This window comes from Lytechinus variegatus, chromosome 12 (assembly GCF_018143015.1).
Source record: "Lytechinus variegatus isolate NC3 chromosome 12, Lvar_3.0, whole genome shotgun sequence".
In the NCBI taxonomy this organism is placed as follows: domain Eukaryota; kingdom Metazoa; phylum Echinodermata; class Echinoidea; order Temnopleuroida; family Toxopneustidae; genus Lytechinus; species Lytechinus variegatus.
In genome coordinates this window covers 25053750-25067870 of record NC_054751.1, presented here as the reverse complement: position 1 = coordinate 25067870, position 14121 = coordinate 25053750, and the positions used below count along the sequence as shown (strand labels likewise).

General features: G+C 37.2%; 1 protein-coding gene across 3 annotated transcripts in view; it reads right to left on the bottom strand.

The window, feature by feature from the left end:
* Positions 1-14121, bottom strand: part of LOC121425084 (D(1) dopamine receptor-like) — an 89631-nt gene that overhangs the window by 73155 nt on the left and 2355 nt on the right. The window contains exon 2 of one of the 3 annotated variants that reach the window (XR_005971472.1): positions 7322-8197. The exons of the other annotated variants lie outside the window; for them this stretch is intronic. The gene's annotated coding sequence lies outside the window, so the exon portion shown is untranslated. Of the gene's footprint in view, positions 1-7321; positions 8198-14121 lie in introns of those variants that run through there. 3 annotated transcript variants of the gene reach the window in all.

The window sequence follows — 14121 nt, the reverse complement described above, 5'->3', positions numbered from 1 at the left end:
CGAGGGTTCCAGTCCCAGCCATGCCCGAAATGGCGTAATTTCCTTCAGCGAGAAATTGATCCGAAAGGTGTTGCACTCAATGCACGTGAGGTAAATGGCTCCAGGCAGAATGTAATCCCCCATCCCCCCCCCAAAAAAAAAAGCCGTGAGGAGTGGAATCGGTAGCTTAGCCGGGGTAACTTAGGAGCAATGAGAAGCAATGTCATTTCACTCATTGAAGTAGGACATGTAGGATACCACTCTTATTACACTTACCAAGTGTATTTTTCATCCCCTTATATTTCGGGGGTACAACATTTACCACTGGCTACGCCTTTGGTCTTTAAATGGGTCATGGCACTTGGTCTGAGGTCTGAGAACCGATAGTGGTTTATAAATACAACACCCAGAAACGGAACCCTGGAAGAATGTGTTACAAGACGCCCCTGATGACAGAGGGGGCGACATATTGCAATCTTGTTCCGATCGTGTACCCAACACTCTCGTCGGACCCTTGAGATACCAGGGCATTTTATCAATCACTTCGCAGACGTTTCCTATGACGCAGATAATCTTTTGTCAAAAGCCCTGTATCTTTGGTCGAGGATCGGTGAATCAAACGGCAGCGTCGTCCTGGGCAAACGACTGTGATTCGACAGACATAAAATATTCTGAACGTTCCACAAAGCGTCTTTGAAGTGAATGCTAAAATATGATACCATCGCGAAGTGGACTGACAGTTTGGTGCTTCATAGGGCCATTTCTTTCCTTCTTTATTTCCCCTTTTTTCGGACGGTTGTTTCTGGAAATGGGGTTGAATTTTGCAACCCCCGACGAGGTTTTCAAGGTACAACATTGAACAAAGTCATAGCAAACCGACTAATGGACGAACAGATCATATCAAGCCTATAACTCGGCAATTAACCTTGCAAGTGCATCGAGTAGAGCTTAGAAAACAACAAACGCACTCACCTGCTTGGTGTATGGTGTCTTTTTTCAACGAAAACACACAAACATAATATAGTTGTTTCGTAATATAGGTTGTTGTTTTTTTCAATCAAAAGACACAAATAGAATAAAATTGATGTATTTCTATGAGTATAATAAATCTATGGGCGGGGTAAAAACATTGATTTTATAATCATAGTGATTATACGTCCATGAGTCCTGTATATTCCCATGAACTTATATGAGAAAAGATATTTGTTTATAATACATAGATTTAAAACAATTTACAGAATGAATAAATATCTGTCATTAATACAGATTTATATTGGGAACATCTTAAGCTTTATCGTATCATGCTTCTGGTTATTTTAAGATTAAAATCAATATCATCCGGTGCTAGGAAGTATCGAGGCATGCTTTTTTTCAACCTTGACAAATGGCAAATAATGAATTGATTGAAGACAGGTAGTTTCTTTTGATTTATGACTTTCGAATAAACAGCAAACGATCAAAGAAGAGAAACAACTCTTCCTAAACACTCACCTTGCCCCTACAGTCGGTTCGATGCCAAAACCATTATCTGTAACTTGTCACTGTATTCCTATTGTGCCCGAGCATATTTTCGATTGTGTACCCAAGAAAGAGTGCAGATCATTCGATAACATTATAAGAAACTTCCTTCGTTCATCCTTTTATTCATTCTCTCTATAAGACATCTAAAGTCCTTCGGATAATACCCCCTTTGTATCACCGTTCCAACTCCTTTTAGAGAGACCCTAACAATGTTTCACAAGAATACTAAATGTTCATCCCAGAAACGCTACATCGAGTTCGACAAACAAGATGTATCGATCCTGCACAGCAATCAATGTAACATTTTACGACAGGTCCTTTGACCAATATACATTCAAAATTCATTGAAATTCTAGCATTACCTTGAAATATAACACGGAGATACTATATTCATTATAGTAAGCTTTGTCGTCTGTGTTCTACCTATTCATGCCTGTTGAATTGATTACATGTACTGGTTTATGTGATTCAAGAAGGTGTATAATCCTGATGTCTAAATCAAGCTATAAATAATGTTGCCAAACTACGTTTCCGGACCAGTTTAAATTATATTCACATTTTCCCCAATCTTCATGCCGATGCTTGTAGTTCAAAAGCCTAACTCAAATGAATAAGAAGCAGCAACCATTTGTAATAATCTTATAAATATATAATACTAAAGATAATAATTCTAACGCATGTACTTACATGTACACACACTTTCCCCCATTATCATCACTGAGTATTCCTTCATATAAAGAAAAACAAAGCCTAGGAAATCGGGAGTATTCCCTGCTGTTTGTTCAATAAAGAGAGCTTGGAAGACATAATAGAGAACATATCTTAAATAAGATTAATAGTATGGATCTTTTAAATCCCTCCTGGCAATGGAAAGAGTGGTTCGTTTAAAATGAAGGAATTGAGAGGCACTTACGGGATCTGAAGTGGGGGTACTTGTGTCTGTCAGCAATGTAAGTGGAAAGATTACTTCTCAAAATGTTAATGGTGCACTGACATGTAGCATTGGTTGTAATTTACACAGTTAACATGCAGGTGCAAGACAATTTAATGAGTAAAAATTAAAGACTACTCATAGGCCTACATCCTTAAAGGACAAGTCTATCCCAACAAAAAGCTTATTAGAAAGAGAAAAATCAAACAAGCATAACACTGAAAATTTCATCAAAATCAGATGTAAAATAAGAAAGTTATAATATTTCAAAATTTTGCCTAATTTCTCAAAACAGTTATATGCACACCCTGTTCGGTATGCAAATGAGGGAACTGATGACATCACTCACTCACTATTTCTTTTGTATCTTATTATATTAAATATGAAATATTTTGATTTTCTCGTCATTGGCATGTGGAACAAAGTTTCATTCCTCTCTGAACACGTGGAATTCCATTATTTTAACATTTTGTGGTTCAAGCAAGGGGTCCTAATTGCTACATTCATGAAAATTGAAATATTGTATAATTCAAACAATAAAACACAAAAGAAATAGTGAGTGGGTGTCATCAACTCTCTGATTTGCATATCACTGAGTTGAGCATAGAACTGTTTTGTGAAAAATACACGAAACTTTTAAATGTCACAACTTTCTTATTTTACATCCGATTTTGATTATGTTTTCAGCGTTATTCATATTTGATTTTTCTCTATTTATTTAAATCAACTTTTTTCCTGGGTTGGACTTGACTTTTAAATCTATTTCATGTTCACACGACCGGTACACTAATAGGCAAACAAGAAGGGGGGCAAAAAAGAGGGGGATAGGGGTAGAGGGATGTAATTAATTGTGAAATTGACATATTGATAAAGACCCCCCCCCCCTACCCATCATTTTCAAATCGTGGCTCGGATCACATACATACCCTCACTATACATGGTTCCCCCATGGTTCCACCAAAAAGAGAAGGACCCCCCCATGCCCGTGTGACATGGATTGAGTTTGACATCGGTGAATATCGCTTTCATTCCTATGACACAAATAAATAAAAGTCAATGACAGTGGATCCACTAATGCACTGACCGCCGTATCTGACGAGGGGACAAGGCTAAAAATAAAAAGCAATGGCCTTTTTAGCCACCGTCCATGACTTGTACTCTCCGGCAAAGTACAAGCATGGATTGCATTAGTATTCGAAAACCACTTCGAATGATCCATCCTTAATTAGAAGAGACCTTTTTGTTTCAGGTAATTAAAGGAAGCAATCTGAATCGGGGATTAACTGGATATACACCAGGGAATTGAATGGGCGGAGATTGGGGAAAGTATTATTACTGCCCCGTCTATTGCTATCAAAGTGACCTCCATCGACAGTAGGGCCTATGAATATTACGAAGACCTTTAGACATGTTAGAGTAAGAGGAATAGAATATTAAAGGGGAAGTTCACCCTGGCAAAATGTCTATTGTAAAAAAATAGCAGATTGTAAAAAAAAGTTTGCCGAAATATTGAGGAAAATCCATCATGGAATTAAAAAACAGAATTTTCGTTATTTGATTTGTGACGTCATATGCGAGCAGCTTTCGTAAGAAAAAAAAATCACTGACATGTCATTTTCTCAGAAACTGTTTTTATTGTACCATCAGTAGGCCTTTATCAATAAGCAAATAATTTCACACCCGTTCCTGAAAAAAAGTCACCACGAACCACTGAAAATGTAAATTTATACATTTTATATTGCATAATTGGGGCAGTTACTCGAACATGTATATGGCACCACAAATCCAAAACTTAAAATTCTAATGACTTAATATTTAATGGATTTTCCCGGGATTTTCCTCAAACCTTTACCATGTTTATCAACATTCTTATATTTTCTTCAGGGTGAATCCCCCTTATATAGAGCGAAGAGAAAGGATTTGAGGTTCCATGTGTATTTCTTTACTGCACGGTCACACACGCCGAACCAACTCCAGACCGATAGAAGCTACAACGTTACTTTGAATGACACGACATCAGTCGGCGTGGAGTCGGTTTCATAATGTGTGACTGTACATAAACACTGTTTAAGTAATTAAATCAATTGCAACGGCGATTAAAACGATACGTGGCTTGAATGGTATATTCACGAACGTTGTCTCGAAACAAATTCTGTTCTTAAAGCAACTATTGTTCATCATCATTAATCACATTTATCAGAAGCGAAATCTGACAATTATTGTCTGCAAAAAGTAAAAGTTTAAAGATAAAAGTTAGCATGGTATATTTAGTTAGCTTATGCACGTTCAACAATTTGCTACATTCTTAAAGGGAATAAAATAATTGGGAACTTTTTACCTATATTCCCTTTTCCATCGTTTTTTTAAATGTAATACATGTGGGGAAGAATAGGTCCTTTGTGGCTCCATGACTCGATCATGTTTTGAATGTAAACGAATAACTTTCGACTACATATACATAATTGTGAAAAAAATGTGCAAAATGAAAGTGGTACACGCTATGCATATGGGTCACGTATCACAAGCTTATCGGACGGTCATATTTGCTGTTTGGGTACAATTTTAAGTCACATGGCAACCCCCAAAATACGTGATTTATACTTAATTGATTTTGATTACAATGGGTAATGTTGAGCAATCGTTTCGAAAAAATAACAATCATAAAAAAGAGCTCATGCAAAAGACCCCGACTATATAATGTGTATGATGTATTGGTTGAAAACATGGAAAGTACACATTGTTTCGAGTCATTATAAGATTACATGTATTTATTACATATTTTATGTTTTATTGTGATTCAATAAAACACAATCAATTCAAAGAATCAAGAACGAAAAGCTGATGCGATATACAGTCACAACAAAACGCCCATTTCAAGGTGGTGAAATGCCTCTATCTTGAATAAAACATTTGATTTGTTTCTGGTAAACGGTGAACGATACCTTCGCCCTACTTCGCTTCTTTTCAAAAGGGGGTCTGATTGGCAGACAGATTCTTCTTTTATTTCCGGTTTCATGAGTTCCATGTGTAAAAACGTCTCATGTTTGAATTGGTCCAGAATACACCTGGGGATGGGAAAGGAATGTCATCCAGTTAAAGGTAGGAAGTGAAAAATAGCTACAGGCATCCGGTGTCCAAGTATAGCCAACATGATGTATGCATAGAAAGGGGTTCATGGTCATGGACAACAACTGATATCGTTGAGAAGTGACCTTGATTTTTTTTATAAAGGACTGTAGGTCTTCTGAGATTTCAAATGATGACAGTGAGATTCTTCTCAGGTGACCATGATGACAACGGGGGGGGGGGGGGTGGTCGATATTGTGTAGGGACTGAAAACTAAATAGTATCTACAACGTATGCAGGTGTAAAATCTAACGTAAGATCTTAAACAAGGTAAAGAGGCACACTTAAGGGGTGACCATAGGCGGCGGAAGCGGGGGGACCCTGAAATTGATAACCCCCTTTTTTTGGCTTGTTAAAAAAATTTTGGTGGTCCCCCTAAGATTTTTGGCTTCCGCCACCAATGGGGGTTAGAATCGTAACACAGTTTTCGATTTAAAATAATGTGAAACTGAGGATTGTGGTTTATTTAATTTTAAAGGTAAGGTTTTACGTTTTATAGCTTAACATGTATATTTTCCATCGGAGCAATAAATAGTCGCCCACTTAAGGATGCACTCATCAAAATTACCCTTTTCCACCCAGGTGTAGCAAACATGCATGTCTCCTTGCATCTGTGCATGTGAGGTATTGACCTGGGAGTAATAGGTGTCTTTCTTCAAATCGTTTATCTTTACACAATCATTTCCCAACCCCAGAATGCTTCTCTATGTTCAGGAACAACACCTTGGAATAATGATTTTGATGGATTGCGCATTGAAATTTCCATAACGAATGTCTTTGGAATTTCCGCAGCGCCTTTTTAACATTCCAAACACTTTTTGAAATATCGGAAGAGGGGAGAAGAGAGGAAGATTATTTCATCCTCTTTCATGACTTTGGTCCAACCTGGGTACGTGCTTCTTCTGTCATCCAGATCAGGTAGGCGTGTTTTGTTAAGAGAAATGGAGTTCAAAGGGTTAGTTCTTTTGGGATCACAACTAGAGTATTTTTGGTTCAAGAAGAGCAAAGTAAGATGTAAATGTATTTAGAGTTGCTCGGGATAGGTCTTCGACAGCTTGCACTTTCGGCTTCAACTTCGCGATGGAATGTAATGCGAGACTTGGATACCTTGTTTCCCATTTAGTCATCATGTTAAAAGCCAGGGGATCCTGCGATGGAATTTGAACACGAGCTGCCCTCGATGGAAAACTGGCAGACACTTCAGTTGATAGTATATTAAACTGATGACATTTTATTTGCTAAATGTAATTTTACCACAGAAATGTAGCATAAGTGATCGTTAAGAAGTTTCATGAAACAGGGCTATAAAGTCTGGAAACACCTTTTCAAGTATCGTCCCTCGTCAATCTCTTCAAAATGATACCATCTGTTTCTCTTATTTGTTTCAGCACGAATGGTGCTCACAAAACCCATCGGCACTGTAAACATTTTATGACGTAAGAAAATAGCATACATATACCGAGCGTGAGATTAAAAACGCATCAGTCTCCTTCAAGGAATTGAGGCGCAATTTTCAATACCTAAAAATAATTTGCTACATGATGACTTTTGTATGTCATCATTCAAATTGGAATCTTTTCCCAGAAGTACAACCTTGCAAGTCGTGCGCACAAAACGATTATTCAATGTGAACATGTAATCGGCACTTCGAAAGGGCGCACGGCGGGTGCAAAGGGGCAAATTTGGTCAATGCAATTTTTATGTTCGTGAAATCTCGGACCTGCAACGTTAAAGACACAAGTTTACCATGTTTACCATGTTTACTATGTGTGAAATCAATCGCAAAATAATGTAAGTCTATGGGCACCAATGTTCAAAAAGGTACAGTCGGTGGCTTAAATTGATATCTCTCTGTTTGCATACAGCCCCCTGGTCCAATCAACCACTCTGTCTTATAAGCAATTACAAGATTTCGATTCATGTTGCACATGTTAATATACATTTCGTCCCCGCCCCTCCGCCACTTTCTACAGTGTACCCGCCCCTAAAAGAAACGACGTCTGCAAATACATGTACTATACCTTTGACAATGAACATCCTGAAAAAACATTAAGCAAAAGTCACTACGAAGAATTGAAACATTATAGATCTAGAAGCATTCTATCATGCCACAGTTTCTATGTCTACTAGAATAGACCAATCAGGAGTGGCTTCATAGTAAGCAGAGGAAGACCCCCCATGCGAAAAAGTAGGAAATGTAAAAAAGGGAAAATCGAATTAGGAAGATACGTTTAAATGAACAGATCTTGGTTGTGTAATTGTACAATATTTCCACAATTCCATTGAGATTCATTTGACGTCACCCTTGGGTAGCCCCCCCCAAAAAAAAAAAGATACCCCTATATACGCCGCTCCTGAAAAATCATGTCGTGTATTCCAGGATTGGCGCGCGAGTTCTACAGAAGCACATCCTGAGCATATTGAGATTTGTCGGATCGGATTGACTTACATAGACCTTTCATTCGTATCATTACTTGAAACGGGAATTACTTATTTGAAAATAAAAGCACTTGGCGAACCTTGGATTTCATCAGATGCTATGTTCAATCTTCAACTCAACATCATCCGATCCGAGGCAGAGCTAACAAGAATTCTTCAATCCCGACTCCCTGATATAACAATGCAAATACAGAAGAGTTCCTATTTTAAAAGTTGAGAAAAAAAAATAGAAAATGATAACTTATTGATCACTCGCGTTTAGAATTTAAAATGGGTATTACCAGTCTACTCCAAACTCCCTGATATTACCTTAGATACATGCATACAAAGTAATATCTTTCTTCTACAAGTCGTAAGGAGGTGTAAATTAATACGACTACAATCAGTTTCTTTCTATGCAACAATCATTATATTTCCACCTCTTTGAAACTTTTCTTTGTCGCTATTTTCGATCCATGGAAGGAGAAGATTATCTTTCGCGTCGACAGCATTGGTGCAACGTTTTACCTTTTCACCTCTCCGCAATTAAAGTGTGTATCTTTGACTAGGATTGCCCGAATCGATGAATGGCGCTACAAGCGAGGCGTTCCTCCGCAAACAGTTTTAAGTAAGAATACACACTAAAAATAGATGTTAAGTCAACGAAAGGGATCTTTATCGTTCGGACTTGGGGGTGTATTTGTACACGGTGTATCCCCCTTGTCAACTTAAGCAAGCATTCAGAGTCAACACCAGGGGCCCGAAACACAAAACTTAGCTATGATCCTAGAACGTTTTTCTAAGATTGATTGCATAGACTACAATGTACAATCAATCGTGAAAATCAAGCTTACGATTAATCGCTAACCATTGTGTTACGGGACCCAGGCCTCACCAGCGTGACCAAGCCAAGTCAGTAGAATGATTACAGAACGTGAAAAACATGAATGAGATTTATATCTGTATCTTTTTCATGATGATAAATGTTAGCTGCATGTATTTGCTCCTGACTGAGTTACAGAACGACTGATACTCACATGGGGATTGAATTGCCCTTTTTGTAATGTTGACATGTTAGATCAGGGTATATTGACATGGCATAGTAAATACTATTCCACGATCTGCAATGATCAAAGTGGGGACTATTCGACGGCCTCACGAGAAATCGATACGCGCATAGGTTAATGTGTGTTATTAAATAGCACTTTCATTGCAGGTTTTCACAAAAAATAACTAAGATCATGAAACAGTTCCTTCTTTTAAAGCTTTAAATTGCAAATAAAAAAATAATAAAAACAAAAACTGGTTCGCCCCGCTCCCTTGATTATATGTCTCCGAAGTGTGAATGAATCAAGTGCTCTTCCATGATCTACACAGCAAAAACTGTGGTGTTAACCGGTGTACATAGAGGACCACACCAGTTATTTTACACCGGTGTTAAATTGGTGGTGTTAGTTTCACACCTATAGGTGTTATTACAACACATTTCGTTGTTACATTTACACTCTCTGGTGTTACGTTTAATCTCTAGGGTGTAATTTTAACACCTCAGGGTGTGGTCCTCTATTAACACCATGCAACTGGTGTCAGTTCTAACACCGCAGTTTTTACAGTGTATGCATTATTGATTAAAGTGCGTATGAGGAAACAAAGTAAATCGCAATTATTAGGCTTTTCGCCTGCGAAGTAAATCGAGTCACAAGTTGAAAAGGCTATTCTCCAATTACATCATTCTAATCGAATAAAGTGAACATTGACCACCCCTTAATCTGGGCAGATTAAACATAAAGTTGTCTGCTGTAGCTTCTGTTCAAATACAGAGATTAAATACACAAACACGTTACAAATGACCAGGGTCTCATTAACTTTTAATCAGGCGAAAAAGACAGCGGCAAATAAAAACAAATTAGTTTTCATTTTTTTCAAACGCCTGAGCAGTAAGCAATCAGAATTCGATTTTCTGTCACATTTTTAATTGATTACATTCCTCTAATCATGATAATGTCATTGTGCCCTGGCCAGTGGCCACTAGCTCACTTGAAAACGATGTTCAAGAGATCCCTACTGCTTTATTTCATCCATTTTTTTATTCATTTTTTTGTCGGTCAATCAAACCCAACACCGGTGCCTTTTACCATGTTTGGTACCCTTATCTTCCAAACTAGCCCACATTATTTCGGCAAAAAAAGATCGTTGGAGGGTAAGACCTATAAAGAGATTGGGGCAAAGGTTTCATCGCTTTCCTATCAATAGTTTAAAATATTGGGTAAAGGTGCTCCATGAGGGTAATTATGTGTCCAACCAACATAGGGCATTTATTTTGGGGCATTTTTATTTATACAGTGTTATGAACATTTTGCCCATTCTAAAGTAATTGCTGCTCATTTTTAACCTTACTGGACAATATGCTTCCGCATTGGGTAAAATACTGCCCAAAATTGGTTGGACACATAATTACACTCGTGGTGGAAAAAATTCTCCCCTTTTTTTACAGTGCAGAGCCTCAATATAATATTCATCCTTTTTCAAAATTCCTTTGTTGGTAAAGAAGTTCCATAATATTATCTGTTGATTTTTTGGTAATTACAATAATACATATAACTAGCTTTGTCGTGAACTCTTGATAAAATTTCGTTCGATGCTCGTTTGTCATCATGAAAGAAAATAAAAAAAATATTAATAAATTTAATTATAATGGCTTCACTGGATACATGTATTTTCAGGGAGAAATGAAGGCTGCGTTTATAATTGTTATATTTATCATCATTATGCCCCCAAAGACCCCACAACTTCACTTCGTTCAATTAGGTCAAGTATAACTTATGGGTGGGGGACAAGGTATATAATAATAATAATATAGGGTATTATATTGCGCACATATCCACCTTGTTACGTGCTCAAGGTGCTCCTAAATTACCCGGCTAAGCTAGGCGTTCACAGCGCACACAAGTTCTAGAGGAATTACATCCTACCGGTACCCATTTACCTCACTTGAGTTGAGTGCAGCACATTGTGGATCAGTTTCTTGCTGAAGGAAATTACGCCATGGCTGGGATTCGAACCCATGACCCTCTGTTTCAAAGTCCGAAGACTAATCCACTGGGCCACAACGCTCCATAATGGGGCAGAAGATCTTTGACACGTCTCGGCCACCTATGACCTTGGAGTGGTTGAAGAGCTACCTTACAGATAGGACTCAGTTTGTATCAATAAATAATCACAATTCATCCAACCTTCCAATTACATGCGGGGTACCACAGGGTAGCTTACTAGGCCCTCTTCTTTTTATCACATACATCAATGACATCCACAAAACTTCAAATTTACTTTCATTCATACTCTTTGCCGATGATTCCAACATTTTCTTTTCTCATGATAACATAAACCAACTTATTAGGATCGTTAACTCTGAACTCATGCATGTGACTGAATGGATCAAGGCAAATAAACTCTCACTTAACTTACAAAAGACCAATTACATGTTATTTAGTAATAGAGTAAATAGTTTGCCTGGCAATCTCATTTTTGAAAACACTGTCCTTGAAAATGTTTCTGAAACAAAATTCTTGGGTGTACTTATTGATAATAAATTGTCATGGAAACCACACATCGATAATATATGCAAAACAATTTCAAGAAATATTGGAATTATCAACAAGCTCAAATTTTTTTCTTCCATCTCGTACACTACTTACATTATATCACACCTTAATATTACCATACATTAATTACGGTATTTTGGCATGGGGTTGTGCAATTCAAACACAATTACATAGGATACTTTTGTTACAGAAAAAAGCACTTAGGATAATATTTCATACACATTTCAGATGTCACACAGATAAATTATTTTTTGAAAACAAAATCCTTAAAGTTAATGATATATATCTGTTCCAACTCGGCCAATTTATGTACAAACTAAATAAAGATGATCTCCCCGCAATTTTTTCAATTATGTTCTGCAAAAACTCCTCTGTACACGATTATCCTACAAGACAACGAAACTCTTATCACCTACCTCCAACCCGAACTTTACTTGCAAAAAATTCTTTTGTTTTTTCTGGTCCTGTATATTGGAATTCCTTGCCCAACGCCTTTAAGGAATCCCCAAGCATCACAATTTTTAAACATAACCTTAAAAAGATGCTTATTTGCCAATACTTTACACAAACAAGTCAATCTACCACATAACCAAAACCATATACAATTTTTTTTTCCTCCCATCATACAACTTGCCTGCTACCTGTTTCCGCACCTGCCATGCTCTTCTTTGCACCTCCAATTGTACCTGCACCCCCTCTCCCTATATTTGCCTCTGTTCTTCCCTCATAATCACAATTATTGTAACCATGTTGTTATTTTTTATTATTTTTATTGTTATTACTATTATTATTTATTCTAATTTGGTTCACTCTTTCGTTGTTACCTTCGATATTTTGTATAGCCTCCTTTTAAACTGTCTTCCGTCTCTCCTTTATACTATAGTTTTGTAATATACGTATTGAAACTAAGTTACGGGGGCTTGCCTCCCATACAAGCTTCGCTTTTCTTGGCAAGCCCCTCCGTTCTGTTTTATATAGTTATTATAGTCAAAGTTACTTCAGTTTGCATTAATTCTCATTGTTTATACCTTATTTCGATTGATGTACTTTGAATTTGACTATGTATTGTTTGATTTTGTTGTGCTTTGTGAACAGAAAATGAATAAAATCTAAATCTAAAATCTATGACCTTACTTGTGGTCACTATATAATTTTAAAACTACCGTAACTATGCCAACGTTCACCATGTTCACGACTGTGGCAGCAAACGGTTATTCAATGCAGGGGCCGAAGAACATGAACAAAAACGTAAACGAAAATACCATCTGATTGTAATTTCTTTTCATGGTCAGTGCCCTTTCAAGACTATACCCTGACCCTATCCTGGAGGGCAACTTTTACATCTTTAGTTTTCTAACCGTCCTCCACATCTAAACCAATTTCGGTGAACATTTTTAATAGACATCCTGTAGTCTAAAGAAGAGCGTCCGTAAACACAATTACAATAAAACATTACTGATAAATATCGATAATGGAATAGTCTTACAGCAGATACAACATTTGATACGACAAGGTCCAGTACAATCTAACAAATGACCATAAAAACCCACCACTGGATGTTATTTCGGCGCCAAGTGTAAGGTATTAAATTAACAGTGACTTCCTTAAAATACAAGTTGATGTGCATGGACTTGTGCTAAATGAAAAGAAAGGTCTAACTCCATAAAATAAAAATTACACAAAGTAACACCCTTCTTGCCTACACCCCAGGCCCAGGTGGTAAATTGCCAATTCGTCTCCTGCCAACTCGTCCTCTTAGCACAAAGTCTACGTCGGTTTATTCTAATGCGATTCCGTCCATCAATAATTCGTCTAACAATCATTTGGTCTAATAACCATTTGGTCCAATCATCACTTCAGCTAATTACCAGTTCTTGTATGACAATTTAGATTAATTAACAGTTGGTCTAATATCCATTTTAATTTCACTCATTTCGCACAATTAACACTTAATCTAATTAGACCAAAGCGGTATATGGACTAATTGCTATTGGATCAACTGGTTATGGACGAAAAGGTGAGTGGAAGAAATGGCAATTATATAGAGGGCGAACTGATGGTAGACCAAATGATAGAGGACGAGTTGGAAATTAGAAGAATTGGCATTAGGCTATTTGAAAGTAAACCACCAGACTCGCTCTTCTGACGAGTAGAAGTTGTCTGGTCTCCGCGTGACCTTGGTTGGCTCATTAATTTGTATTCTGGGTAATCCAAGCATCGCAAATAAATCGTGTTAAACGGGCAGGCTACTTTATGGAGTCCATACATGGTTTGTGTAGGTCTATTTCTAATAAGTATTGATTATAAATTTAAGAGAAAATGAAAATATCTATACAATTGCATTGCATAGGGACAACGTCCTCCCTTCATATGATTTACTTCATGATATCATCATAGGAATAAATTACAAAACGCGCAATTCAATCCAGTCCTCGCCCTGTCAACTGCTATAAAGCAAAATGAAATAAGACATACGAATAAGATGAATCAGTCTCAGGGATTAAAGCTAAGTTCCTCTTCAGGGAGTGCAATCAATGAATCCAA